General features: G+C 40.7%; 1 long non-coding RNA gene across 1 annotated transcript; it reads left to right on the forward strand.

Moving 5' to 3' along the window:
- Positions 1 to 1,517: 1,517 nt before the first annotated feature.
- Positions 1,518 to 3,699, forward strand: LOC129146687 (uncharacterized). The gene is made up of 3 exons (XR_008553716.1): positions 1,518 to 1,592; positions 2,805 to 2,916; positions 3,569 to 3,699. It is a non-coding gene; the product is annotated as an uncharacterized LOC129146687 (long non-coding RNA).
- The last annotated feature ends 9,524 nt before the right edge of the window (positions 3,700 to 13,223 follow it).

Raw genomic sequence — 13,223 nt, forward strand, 5'->3', positions numbered from 1 at the left:
TAGGCCAGAAGTGGAGGATTGGAGGTGAGAGGATTCACCAAAGACAGAGGGGGGAGCAGAACAGGTGGATTGAATGAAATACACTGCTGAGGGGAGCAGCGGGCCAGACAGGAGAGGTCTGCTGCACCATGTGGGTCAGCTCCCTGGCAGGGGATCAGACTCTTGCTGTAGTGACTGTGGATAGCTTCATAATGCTGAGACTTAACCCCTTAAGCCACCAGGGAGGCCCCTCCTCACTCTCATTTTTAATCCACTGATTCACCAGAGTGCCTTTTTTATTTTACTTTGTTTTATTTTTTTAAAGATTTATTTTATTTATGCATACAAGAACTGGGCTGTAGGCCAGAGATGAGGAGGATGAGAGGACTTACCAGAGACAGAGTGGGTGGCAGAACAGGCAGATCTACTGAAATACACTGCTGAGGGGAGCAGCAGGGGAGACAGGAGAGATCTGCTGAGCCATGTGGGTTAGCTCCCTGGCTGGGGATTGAACTCATGTGAACTCATGCCACAGTGGCTGGCAATAGGTTGATAGCGCTGAGACTTTAATTCCTGTGCCACCAGGGAGGCCCCAGAGTGCTCCTTGTAAAACATAAACTAGATTCACTCAACTTCCATATTTGAAACTCATCAGTGACTTCCTATTGCCCACAGATTTAAATATACACTTCTAATATTGATGAAGTCTATTTCAAAATTGGTCACAACTTCCTTCCATTCCTGTTTGCATGCCCCTTTTGAAATGTGATTTTGTCATTCCTCCCATAAAGAGAAGTAGTCTTTTTTCCCACCCCTTGGATCTAGGCTGCCTTTGTGACCTCAGTTGATCAATAGAATGTGCTACAAGTGACATCATTTGACTTTTAAGCCTAAGCCTCTAGGCCTTACAGCGTCTGCTTTTGTCTCCTTGGAATGTTCACCTGAGGCCAACACTTGCAGAGGCCTGATCTAGCCTGCTGGAGAGTGAGGGATCTCCAGTAGACAATGGTTAAAGAATTAAAAATATTAACCATTGTTATAAGTGACACACAGCAATTCAGTTCCCAGAAATGGGTTCTCAGAACTCAGGTGGAATTGATAAGAAAAAAACAATTGGTAGATGCTCAGGGCCGTAGAATGCATCCATTCTTCATCTGACAGAGATGAATTCACCTAGGATTCCCTAGACCAACCAGTGAAACTGCACTAATACCAGACAAATATGTGAAGTCTTCTTAGATCATCCAGTCCCAGTCCAGCCCCCAAATAATCATAGCCACACCAGTAAGACAAGGAGAGACTGCTGGTTCTGCTGATCTTGGCTCAAATTGCTGCCTCCCAGAATGGGGAACAAATAAAATGGCTGTTATTTTAAGCTACTGTTTTGGGTTGTTTTGTGACACAGCATTAGATAACAGTTACACTTCACTCACAGTCTCTAAGCGCCTGTGGGTGTGTCACGACACTGACTTCATAATACTTGCACTCTCTCTTGCTCATTCTACTCCAGTTATACCTGCCTGGTCCTGCACCTGTAACATTCTAAGCTCCTTCCTTCCTCCAGGCCTTTGCTTCCTTTGGCCTTTGTGCACTGGGTTCAGTTTCATATTCCAGTATGTATTAAAATGCTATCTTCGGTTTAATTCAAATAGAATGGGACAGTCTTCCAGGACCACTCCTCTATTTAAGTCTCCTGCCAGTTACTCTCATTGTTATGGTTTCTTTCCTTACCACATTTTATGTTTACCTCATTCCTTCATATGCTTCATTGCTTTATTAGAAGGTTAGGCCCACAGTCCTCAATAGGCCGCCACTATCAGTGAACGAGAGTCAGCACACAAGACAGATGCATTCACCTCTCTGGGTGGAGAACATGGCCATTCAGTGAGGTAGCAGAGGAGCCGGAAACCTGGGTGGCAGGCTGAGGGGCACCATGAGGGCTGTTGATCAGGGAGAATGTCTTCAGCAACTCATAGCTGCAAAAATATGTTTCTTTCAGGTCACCCTTCAACAAATTTCAGTCTTCCCTGTCTCCTGGCCTGGGCATCTACCAATTAGATTTTTCTTCTTATCAATCCCACTTGAGTTCTGGGGCGGCTATTATCTTAATCTCAGAGATAAATCTGGAGACTTGGAGTTTGGAAGAACAATTAATTGGTTAAATTTTTACTCATAAACAGAAAACAGAATTTAATTAAATGGATTTTCCTCCTCCAAAATAGTTCATATGAAGTCTTCAAAGATTCAGACCTATTATTATTACTCTTCAAAGTCAGGATCAGGGATATCAGAAGAGAGATTATGACGAAGTTGAGGAAAAACTGTTTTATTATCATTTGCTTAGGCTAAAAAAATCCCTTAAATTCTAAGAACAAAATGCCGTGTATTAGTCAGAAAGCAGGTCTTCAGAACAGGCCTGGGTCTGTCTCCTGACTCTCCCTGCCTCCCTCACACAGTGGTGTGCAGAAGGCAGTGCTGGCAGGCTTCTGGAGGAGGCGTGGGTTACTAGAGTTCTCCAGACCTGGTTTTGTAAGCTTGACTGCATGTGGAGCAATCTCCATCCTCACCAGGGCTGACGTTCACTCCATTAGATGTCATCCTGGGGATCTGCCCTTGGCAGAATTGGTCGCCCCTCTTTTGGACTCCCAGTGCCACAGTTGCCACAGGTGTGGGCACACATCTGTCTTGCTTATCTCTGCATCCTTGGTGTCACTCAGGTCCTAGTACACTGTAGGGATCTGTCCTGGCAGGTGTCCAGTGGTGCATTAGAAACAGCCCTGGGGGAGAACTTGCCTCAGGCCTGTCCTATCTCCCATTCTTTCCAGATTCAAGCATGGACACATTTATTTATTCCACAAAACACTGATGGAGTGCCTGCTGGGTCCTTCCCTGGATGCTGGAGATGCAGGAGTAGAGCAGACCTGCTGGAACTGACAGGTTAATAGAGAGGACAGCTATGTCTATGTAGTACTAAGATGAAGTAGAAGTGACCCAAGCGAGGAGCTGTGTTTTGGGGATTAAGGAAAGATGGGTAACTCTTATTTGGGATCAAGGAAGATCTTGCTCAGGGGGTGCTGTGTTTCTTTCCTTCTTGGGAATGTCTTCCTGTCAGTTAGAGCTTATTTCTAGTATTGTGATGACTGCTCTGGTAAGGTGGGGTGATCCCACACAAAGGCCCTAGTTCATGGCCTTTTGTTTACCTTGTGTCTGGGTCTTAGTTCTAAATCATGGCTTCTAAAAAAACTCCTCACCGCCCAGGAGATGTTTAGACATTTTAAACAAATGGGCTTTATAAATCCAGTATTTTTAGAAATTTCAATTAAATGGGGACCCATCTTATTATCATACTGGTTGGGGAATCTGCTGGCAAGTTTAAGACAGTCAGGGAAGCTAAACATCCTGAAAGCAGAGGACAGTCTGGTTCAAAGAAAAATTGTTGTCAGTTGTACATGACTCTCAAATGCCCTGCCTGACATTCAAGAAGATGCATAACTTGTTTATAGCCATATGAGTCTAAAACCTAATCTTGTTTTATATGTAAACACAGAAGTATTTTCTGCTCAATTTTAATAAACACTGAATTTTCCAGGGGTGCAACTACAGTGTAAATCAAACAAGAATGTTCTTTGTTTTGTCTGGAGCTTTGCTGAGTGATGTTCACCATGTTAGAAACCATGTCACTTGCAACAACACTGACAGCTTTGATACCCAATTTGATTTGCTTGTATTAGTCTGTATTACAACTATTGCATTCATAGTTACTTTAAAATGCCCAAAATAAAGAAAAAGCATTGATAATATATATGTTTTATTTATTTTTTTATTTTTTATTTTTTAAGATTTATTTATTTACTTATACAAGCACTGGGTACAGTCAAAAGTGTGGGAGGGTGAGAGAATTCACCAGAGACAGAGCAGAGAGCAGAATAGGCAGACTGATGAAATACACTACTGAGGGGAGCAGCGGGCGGCAGGAGAGGTCTGTCGTGCCATGTGGGACCCTCCTCCAGTGGCCGGGGATCGAACCGGCGCTCCAGAGGCTGCGGGCAGCTTCGCAACCCAGAGCTCAACCGCTGCGCCACTGGGGAGACAATATATATGTTTTAAAGCAAACACAACAGAGATTATATACCAAGTGCTAAGAAGAGGTATTTGGGTGGTAATATTAAGATAAGTAACTTGAGAATGAGAGCTCAAGGAATCCTTTAGTGGTAGTGAGGTGAGGTAAAAGTTAAAGGGTTACGAAGAGCTAGCGGAGCAAAGGCCCTGAGGTCACAATAGATGGACAAGTCCTGGCCACTGTCAGAATGACTGTATAATTAGAGTGAAAGTGAGCAAGAGGGAGAATGGACGGATTGAGGCTTGAGAAGTGAAAAAGGGACTTGAAATCACAATAAGATTTTATTCTCTGGGGAGTCACTGAGGGATATTAAATTGGGAATAGAATTATATTTATAAAAAAAGTGAGATTGCAGACCTAAGGCCAAGGAAAGTGCAGAACAAGTCTGGAATATTTTGCAGTGCCAGAAAGCTAAAAAGCACTCAAAAAGTGATGGGCAGACACAAGAACCAACTTGAAAGAGCTCTCAGACCAAGCCAGGGATAGTTTGTACAATAGAGATAATAGTGAATTATAACTCAAATAATAGATAAATATCCATGATTTATGCTAAAATGAAAGAATAAGGAATAGATCTTCATTATTTGATTAGATTAATATAAAAGAAAGCAAACATTGTAAAAAATGAACAATGATGTAAATATATATATAAATAAATTTAAAAGATTAAAAAAGAAGTGATGGATATAGAAAATAATCCTTTGACAAATACCACAGTAAAATTGTTGCAGGCAAGAATAATCAATAGAACTAAATTTAGTGGACTAAATATGATTTAAAAAAAGAGCATATTTACATTTCTTGTAGTATCTCCCTTATGAAACTTGATAATTACAAAGGGAAAATTTATAAAGGAGAAACTTGGAGACACCCCTTAGCCAGGTAATCACTCGTCATGGGAAAATTGATGCCCTTGCTTCTGATAAGATGACTGAAAAGGACATATTACTTCTGTGGTGTTTTTGTTAAGAATGCATAACTTGAAAATAATCATGAGTTAACATCAGACAAATTAAAATACAAACTAACTAACTTTCTACAAAATAACTAACTTTCATTTTCAAACATTTTCAAACATTAAAAGACAAAGATGAGAGAAAATATTCACAAAATATCTAACTGACAAGGGGTTATTATATAAGATACATGAAAAACTTACACAATTCAACAATTGAAAAACAAACAACTCAATTAATAAGTGGACAGAGTCGGGCCTCCCCGGTGGCGCAGCGGTTGAGCGCTGGGTTGCGAAGCTGCCCACGGCCTCTGCGGCGCCGGTTCGATCCCCGGCTGCTCCCCGGCCACCGGCGGAGGATCCCGCGTGGCGCGCAGGCCTCTCCTGCCGCCCGCTGCTCCCCTCAGCAGTGTACTTCGGTCCTTCTGCCTGCTCTGCTCCCCGCTCTGGCTCTGGTGGGTTCTCTCACCCTCCCGCGCTTCTGACTGTGCCCAGTGCATGTATAAACAAAAAACAAACAAAATAAATAAATAAAAAAAAACATGCCTCTATAAAAAAAAAAAATAAAAAAAAGATTAATAAGTGGACAGAGTCATGAACAGAAAATTCACCAACCCGGATATCCAGAAGGCCAATAGACATATGAATACAATGTTCATGTTGCTTCCAGTAAGAAAGATGCAGGTTAAAACTATAATGCCAGGCTATCTCACATCTTTGAGAATAGCACATGAGAATGGCATACACTTTAGAAGACCCCCACACTAAGTACTGGAGAGGATGCAGAAAAAGAGAAACCCTACTATACTGTTGGTGGGAAAGTAAGCTGGTGTGTCTATTATGGAAAATGATCTGGATTTACCCTAAAAAAACTAAGAATGGAAATGCTACATAACCTAATAATCCTGCTCTTGAGCATCTATCCATACAACATGAAACTATCAACACAAAAAATTATATGCTCTACAAAGGTTTTTGTGGCACTACAGTAGCTAGGCTATAGAAGGGACTTGAATGTTTATCAACAGATGATTGGATCAAGAAAATGTGGTATATCTGCTCTATGGAATACTATTCAGTTACAAGGAAAGATGAAATGGTGCTGTTTTCAGCAAAATGGAGGGGATTATATACAGAAAAGAAGTTGGACTGATGAAAGCAAATACTGGGTATTTACACAGTGAGTGATTTGATAAAGCAAAATACTCCCCCAAATGAGCAGATTAATAAACACTGTGAGGGCTCCGAGGCTAAGAAGGGTGGGGAAGGGAGAAATGGACAAGGGGATTTAAAAAAAGAGGGGCTATCTCAGACTGGTGAAAATTAAGGAGACAGGACAGCTAAGGATATTGATGGAACAATGGGTGACATTTAAATAAGGTCTGTAGACCTGCTATAGGACAGTATAAATTTCCTGGTATTGATGATGATTATTCTGTGATTATGGAAGTTGGGGAAGCTTGATGAAGGATACATTAGAACTCTTTAATTATTTTTGAAGTTTTTTAATAAAATATGAAACTATTACAAAACAAAAAGTTAGACACATAATGAGTAGTTTTAAAAATCATGCACACAATATTGGGTTCTGATCTGCTATGCGAAAAATGTTATAGTAAGTAGTAGCAGGAGTGGAGGCAGGAAGACCAGTTAGAAAGCTTGAGTAGGTGAATGTGGTTGCATGTGAATAGTGATACGAGGATGGAAGAGAAACATATACTTTCAAAATTGACATAGAATTCACATATCTTAAAATTTATTGTTTTGAAATGTACATTTTGGTACTTTTTAATATATTCTCAAAGTGGAGCAACCATCACCACTACCTAATTTCAGAGCATTTTCAACACTTACCCAAACTACCTACACCCAATTCTCCCCTCTCCCAACCCCTCTAGCAACCACTAATCTTTTTTCTATCTGCAGTGATTGAATGGAATCATATGACGTGTTACCTTTTAGGTCTGGCTTTTTTTTTTTTTTTTTTTTTTTTTTACTAAGTACAATGTTTGTAAGGTTTATGCAGGTCACAGCACCAGTATTTAATTTCTTTTTTTATGGTTGAATATAGATATATCACATTGTGTTTATCTTCTTGTCAGTTTGATGTGCCTTTGGGTTGTTTCTACTTTTGACAATTTTCAATAATGTTGCTATGTACATTCATGTACATACTTTTATATGAGTATATGTTTTCAATGCTTTTGAGTATATATGCCTAGAAGTGAAAATTGCTGGATCATATGGTAACTTTATTTTTAACTCTTTGAGGAACTGCAAAACTGATATGGAGGCTGCCCAATTTTACATTCTGACCAGCAATGTATGAGGGCTGGTATGACCAGCAATGTATGAGGACTCCAATGTCTACACATTTTCATCACACTTGCTATCATTCATTAAAAAAATATATTTATAACTATTCTACTTGGTACCTTATTGTGGTCTTTATTTGCATTTTCCTGGTAATAAATGATATTGAACATCTCTTTTGTGTGCTTATTGACCATTTGTATATCTTCTTTGGAGAAATGTCCATTCAAATCTTTTGTTCATTAAAAAAATTGGTATTTGTATTGTTGTGTTGTAAGAATTCTTTATGTATGTATAGAGATACCATACTTTTATCAGAAGGATGATTTGCACATATTTTCTTCCCTTTAGTGGGATCTTTTTACTTTCTTGATGATATCATTTTATGTAAAAAAGTTTTCAATTTGATGAACACCAATATATCTATTTTTACTTTGGTTATTGTGCTTTTGGTGTTAAGTCTAAAAGCTTGAGACAGAGTGGGGAGCAGAACAGGCAGATAAACTGAAATACATGCTGCAGGGAGCCCCCCCAAACCTCTGGCCTATACCTCCAGTTCTCGTATGCATAAACAAATAAATCTTTCTAAAAAACTAAAAATTTGCCTAAACCAGGATATAAAGATTTACCCTTACGTTCTCTCCTGAGAGTTTAATAGTTTTAGCTCTTACATTTAGATCTTTGGTCCAAGTTAATTTTTGGCTGGGTCCAAATTCATTTTTTAAAAAGATTTATTTATTTATGAATATAAGAGCTGGGGTACATGCCAGAGGGGTGTGTGTGTGTGTGTGTGTGTGTGTGTGTGTGTGTGTGTGTGTGAGAGGATTCATCAGAGACAGAGCGGGGAACAGAACAGGCAGATTGACCAAAGCACACTGCTAAGGAGAGCAGTGGGCGAGACAGGAGAGGTCTGCTACTCCATGTGGGTTGCTCCCTGGCCTGCTGGGGATTGAACTAATGCTACAGAGGCCGCGGACAGCTTCACAGGCTATGTCTTAACCCCTTGCACCACCAGGGAGGCCCAAACATTCTTTTCTACATGAATATCTAGTTGTCCTGGGACCATTTCCTGAAAAGATTGCCCTTTTTGTTGAATAGGTTTGACATCTTTGTTGAATAATTCCACAGATATGAATATATTTCTGGACTTTGAGTTTTATACTACTGATATTATTTCTATCCTTATGACAGTTACCACTGTCTTGATTACTGTAGCTTTGTAGCAGATTTTAGAATTGGGAAGTGTGAGTCCTCCAATTCAAATTTATATTTTAAAGACAAAACCAACAAGACTTGTTTGTAGATTTGATGGTAGTATGGAAAAATAACAATCTTTGGATTTTTAGTACTATTCCCCTTTCAAAATGTTGGGGGGAAAGGATGTCCTGAACAGACTCCACAAACACAGCTTCTATGGACTCCAAAGAGACCCAAGGCACCAAGGACTACAAATCCCATAATGTCATCATCACTGAAGGGAGGATTGTTGGGAACTGAGGGTGGAGTTAAACAGCCAGGTTTGGTACATAGCCAGACATATGTGCCTTGGGGGTTCTTGTTTTTTTGCTGGCTATTGGGGTCCCAGCTTAGTGGAACTGGTAGGATGCATTCACCAATTTATCTCTCTTTCTCCCTGGGTTATTCCTTTCTTCATTTCTCCTTTTTGTAAATAAGCCCTTTATCAACCTTTTTTTGTGTGTGCCTGCAGTTGAGTCTCATTATAAGTCCCTTTTTCACATTGGGGTTGCCCTGTAACAAAAACAGTGTCAGTTAAAGAAGACCCTTCCTTAGCTCTGGTGGCTCTTTGGGGGTCAAGCAGATCAGCTACCTCCTCCAGTTGGATGACCACCAATTGGAGGGTCCCCTTTCCAGCAGTCAATGGGGAAGGATTGGGGTGTAGGCCAGAGGCACATGGGTAAAACAATTCACCAGAGACAGAATGGAGAACACAAAATGTGAATTTAGGGCCTCCCCGGTGGCGCAGTGGTTGAGCGCTGGGTTGCGAAGCTGCCAGCGACCTCTGCGGCGCCGGTTCGATCCCCGGCTGCTCCCCGGCCACCTGGGGAGGGTCCCACATGGCGCGCAGACCTCTCCTGCCGCCCGCTGCTCCCCTCAGCAGTGTGCTTCGGTCTTTCTGCCTGCTCTGCTCCCTGCTCTGGCTCTGGTGAATTCTCTCGCCCCCCCACCCCCCCGCACTTCTGACTGTACCCAGTGCATGTATAAACAAAAACAAACAAACAAATAAATAAATAAATAAAAAAACATGCCTCTATAAAAAAAAAAAAACAAAATGTGAATTTATTGATATATACTGCTAAGAGAAGCAGAGGGTGAGATGGGAGAAGTCTGCATGGGAGGAGGATTTGAGGCTACCTTTTATAAACTGTTTTCTTGGCCACTTTATGATTGGGGGAGTCATTTTGGGCCATGTCTGGTCTTGGGTGCTGACCTTTGACAGAGAATGTGCCCTGGCCCTGTTTACACATTCATTATCAAAGTGATCAGTCTTAAGGCCTGATTCCCATAGCGATTGTATCGTTTCCCTTTATCTATTAAAGCATCCAAACTTTCCTGCTGGGCAAGTGGTGGGGAAGCTTAGATTTTTATAGTGATACTCCTCTGGCAGTCAACATAGAGAAATTAGACATTTTATTGTCCTGCTATTTAGAGAGTTTAAAGGGAGGGAGTAAGAGTACTGTGAATATTTGTTTTTGCTGTGTTGTTGATAGAAACCAAGCACAGAGAACAATGCATGCAGTTCTGTGCTGTGGATTTGTGTAGAGCTGTTTTGTTCAATACAGTAATCATCAGCACCTAAAATAGGATTATACAACTGAGAAACTACAATTTCATGTTATTAATTTCATTTAATTTAAATTTATACTTAAAAACTGACACTTTTATAAGTTATTAGAAAATGTTTAAGCATATTTTGAATAATTTGAGTATATGTTTACTTTTTCTTTAAAATTTTTTGATGATTTATTTATTTATGCATACAAGAGCTGGGGTACAGGCCAGAGGTGTGTGTGTGGGGGGTAGAGGATTCACCAGAGACAATGGGGAACAGAGCAGGCCGATTGACTTAAATACACTGCTGAGGGGAGCAGTGGGTGAGACAGGAGAGGTCTGCTGCACCATGTGGGTCACCTCCCCGGCTGGGGCTTGAATTCATGCTGCAGTGGTTGTGGATAGCTTCATAGTGCTGAGACTTAATCCCTTGTGCCACTAGGGAGACCCCTCTTAAAATTTTAAGATTGTGTTTTATTTATTTTAACGATGTTTTGTAAAATGAATACAGATCATGTATTTCTAATGAAAATTTAAGCATGATATTTAAAAGTTGAGATATGCTATCACTGAACAATACCCATCGCATGTCAAAAACTTAGTATGTAAAAGAATATTTTATAATAAAGAACATATACAAAGAATACAGATGGTTTCATTAATAGTTTTACATTGATAGTGTGTTGACTTCATAATATCTTGGATATACTGGATTAAGTAAAAATAGCTTTTAACATCACCAGTTTCTTTTTCCTTTTTTAAAATGAGGCTACTAGAAAATTTAAAATAATATATTAGGCTTATATTTGTATTTTTAGTGCAGAGATGTTCTGTATGTTTTAATGATGAGCTTTTAATGATGAGTCCCCAATGCTGTTTTTTCAAACACAAAGATAATCACATGGCAAAGGAACTGTTGTGACTTCCACAGTTGAGATTTAATGTTCCAATTAAGTGGAGACTCTGAATGAGATTCATGGGAAATACAAAGCCAAAGACTGGCCTGGGTGTTGAAGTGTTAGAGAATACAAGGTCCACTCTACCTTCCTCTTTCTGTCCTTAAGTGCCCTCTCTGCAAGCCTGTGCTGTATTTGCCCAGCTTGTCTTTTCTAAGGGAAAGGAGGCAAAGATCTGCCGTCAACCTCTGGGTCAGAACTTCTGGGCTCCCCTGTTCTCTGTCACCTCCCTGTCTTTGCTTTTCAGGGGCTCATATCAGTCTGATTCTGCAAATCACATCTTTTTTTTTAAGATTTATTTATTTATGCATACAAGAACTGGGGTGTAGTCCAGAGAGTGGTGTGTGTGTGTGTGTGTGTGTGTGTGTGTGTGTGTGAGAGAGAGAGAGAGAGAGAGAGAGAGAGAGAGAGCATTCACCAGAGACAGAGTGGGAACAGAACAGACAGACTGATGGAAATACACTGCTGAGGGGAGCAGCCAGCGAGACAGGACAGGCCTGCTGTGCCACGTGCCAGGGATCAAGCTTGTGCTGCAGAGGCTGCAGTTAGCTTCCTAGTCCTGCATCTTAACCCCTTGTGCCAACAGGGAGGCACTGCAAACCACATCTTATGTAAGCAAGATAAGAAACTTAACTCTAAAGTGGGGGTTGGCAAACTTTTCCTATACAAGGTCAGTGAGTAAATAAAATTCAGGCTTTGTGAGCCCCAGTGTCAGTCACAGCCATTCACTTCTGCTGGTGTAGTGTGAAAATAGCCATAGACACTGTGAAAACAAATGAACAGGGCTGTGTTTCAATAAAACTTTAATTATAGACACAAATTAGAATTTCAGATAATTTTCCCAGCATGAAATAATATTTTTTCCATTTTTTCCCCCAACCCTTTCAAATTGTAAATGTCATTCAAAGCCTGGCTACAAAAAATGGCTGGCAGGATTTGGCCTGCATGCCTTTCAAGTTGGTTCCTGTGTCCTCCCATCACTTTCTGAATGCTTTTTAGCTTTCTGGCTGTGCAAAATATTCCAGACTTCTACACTTTTCTTGGCCCAGATCTGCAATCTCACTTTTTAAAAAAAAATATAATTTTACCTCCAATTTAATGTTCTTCAATGACTCCCCAGAGAATGAAATCCTTATTGTTATTTCAAGCCCCCTTTTCACTCTTCATGCCTCAATCCTTCCATTCTCCCTCTACAGTCCTGACCGTAATTGGACCAGCTATTGTGAACTTAAGGACTTTGTACAGCTGGCTCTTTCTAACCCTTTAACTTTCACCTCATCTCACCTACTCTTTCGTATAAATGAAGACCCAGATGTCATGAACTAGCCTTTTTGGAATAATAGGACAGAAGGGTCTTCTCATTCCTTGCCCACATAGCTCAGTCTCAGCAAATTCTAAGTACTCAGTACTCTGCCTGCATGACTGAGATTTCAGGAGCCCGGTAGAGGTGGAAATGTTTAAAAATGCCAAACATCATCAGAGGACCCACCAAGCAGCAGGGTCTCTGCTGGGTAATCACTCAGCTCTGGGAGAGAAGGCTTCTGGCCCTGAGTCCTGTACTTTAAAGGATTTTCTTTGGCCTTGGTCTGGCTTTGATCTTCCCAAAGGATGAAGACACCCCAGGGTGACAGGGACAAGCCAACTTGGAACTTAACTCCTTCTTCCATTCTATGTGTACTTGGGATCTCATAAATTCCTGCCAAATGACCTCAAGTCCTCTTTTATTCTGATGTATCTTCTTTTCCTTGCCCCTTCACCCGTGCACAGACCACACTGCTAAGGTACTTACATCTGGGCCCAAGAGATGATAAAGGGGTAGCTGTTTGCACAGCATGTGATGGAGCCTGGAAGGCTGGACCAGGTCTCGTGTGTGAAGAGGAAAGGGGTTGGATCTGGGATAGAAGGCCAGAGATGGCTTCATCTGTCTGGCCATGTTTAGGCATAAAATTATTAATTAAACCTGGATTTCTAAGTATTAAAAGGTATGTTTGTCGTGGTAGCAGGATAAGACACATTTTATTAACATTTTCTTAGTTTGATTTATAGTGTAAATATTTAGGTACAGAACATATGGGCCTCCATTTGTACACTATCGCTAACCCCTGTGGAT

The sequence above is a fragment of the Talpa occidentalis genome, unplaced genomic scaffold (assembly GCF_014898055.3).
Source record: "Talpa occidentalis isolate TD23 unplaced genomic scaffold, MPIMG_talOcc4v2.1 talOcc4.4, whole genome shotgun sequence".
In the NCBI taxonomy this organism is placed as follows: Eukaryota; Metazoa; Chordata; class Mammalia; order Eulipotyphla; family Talpidae; genus Talpa; species Talpa occidentalis.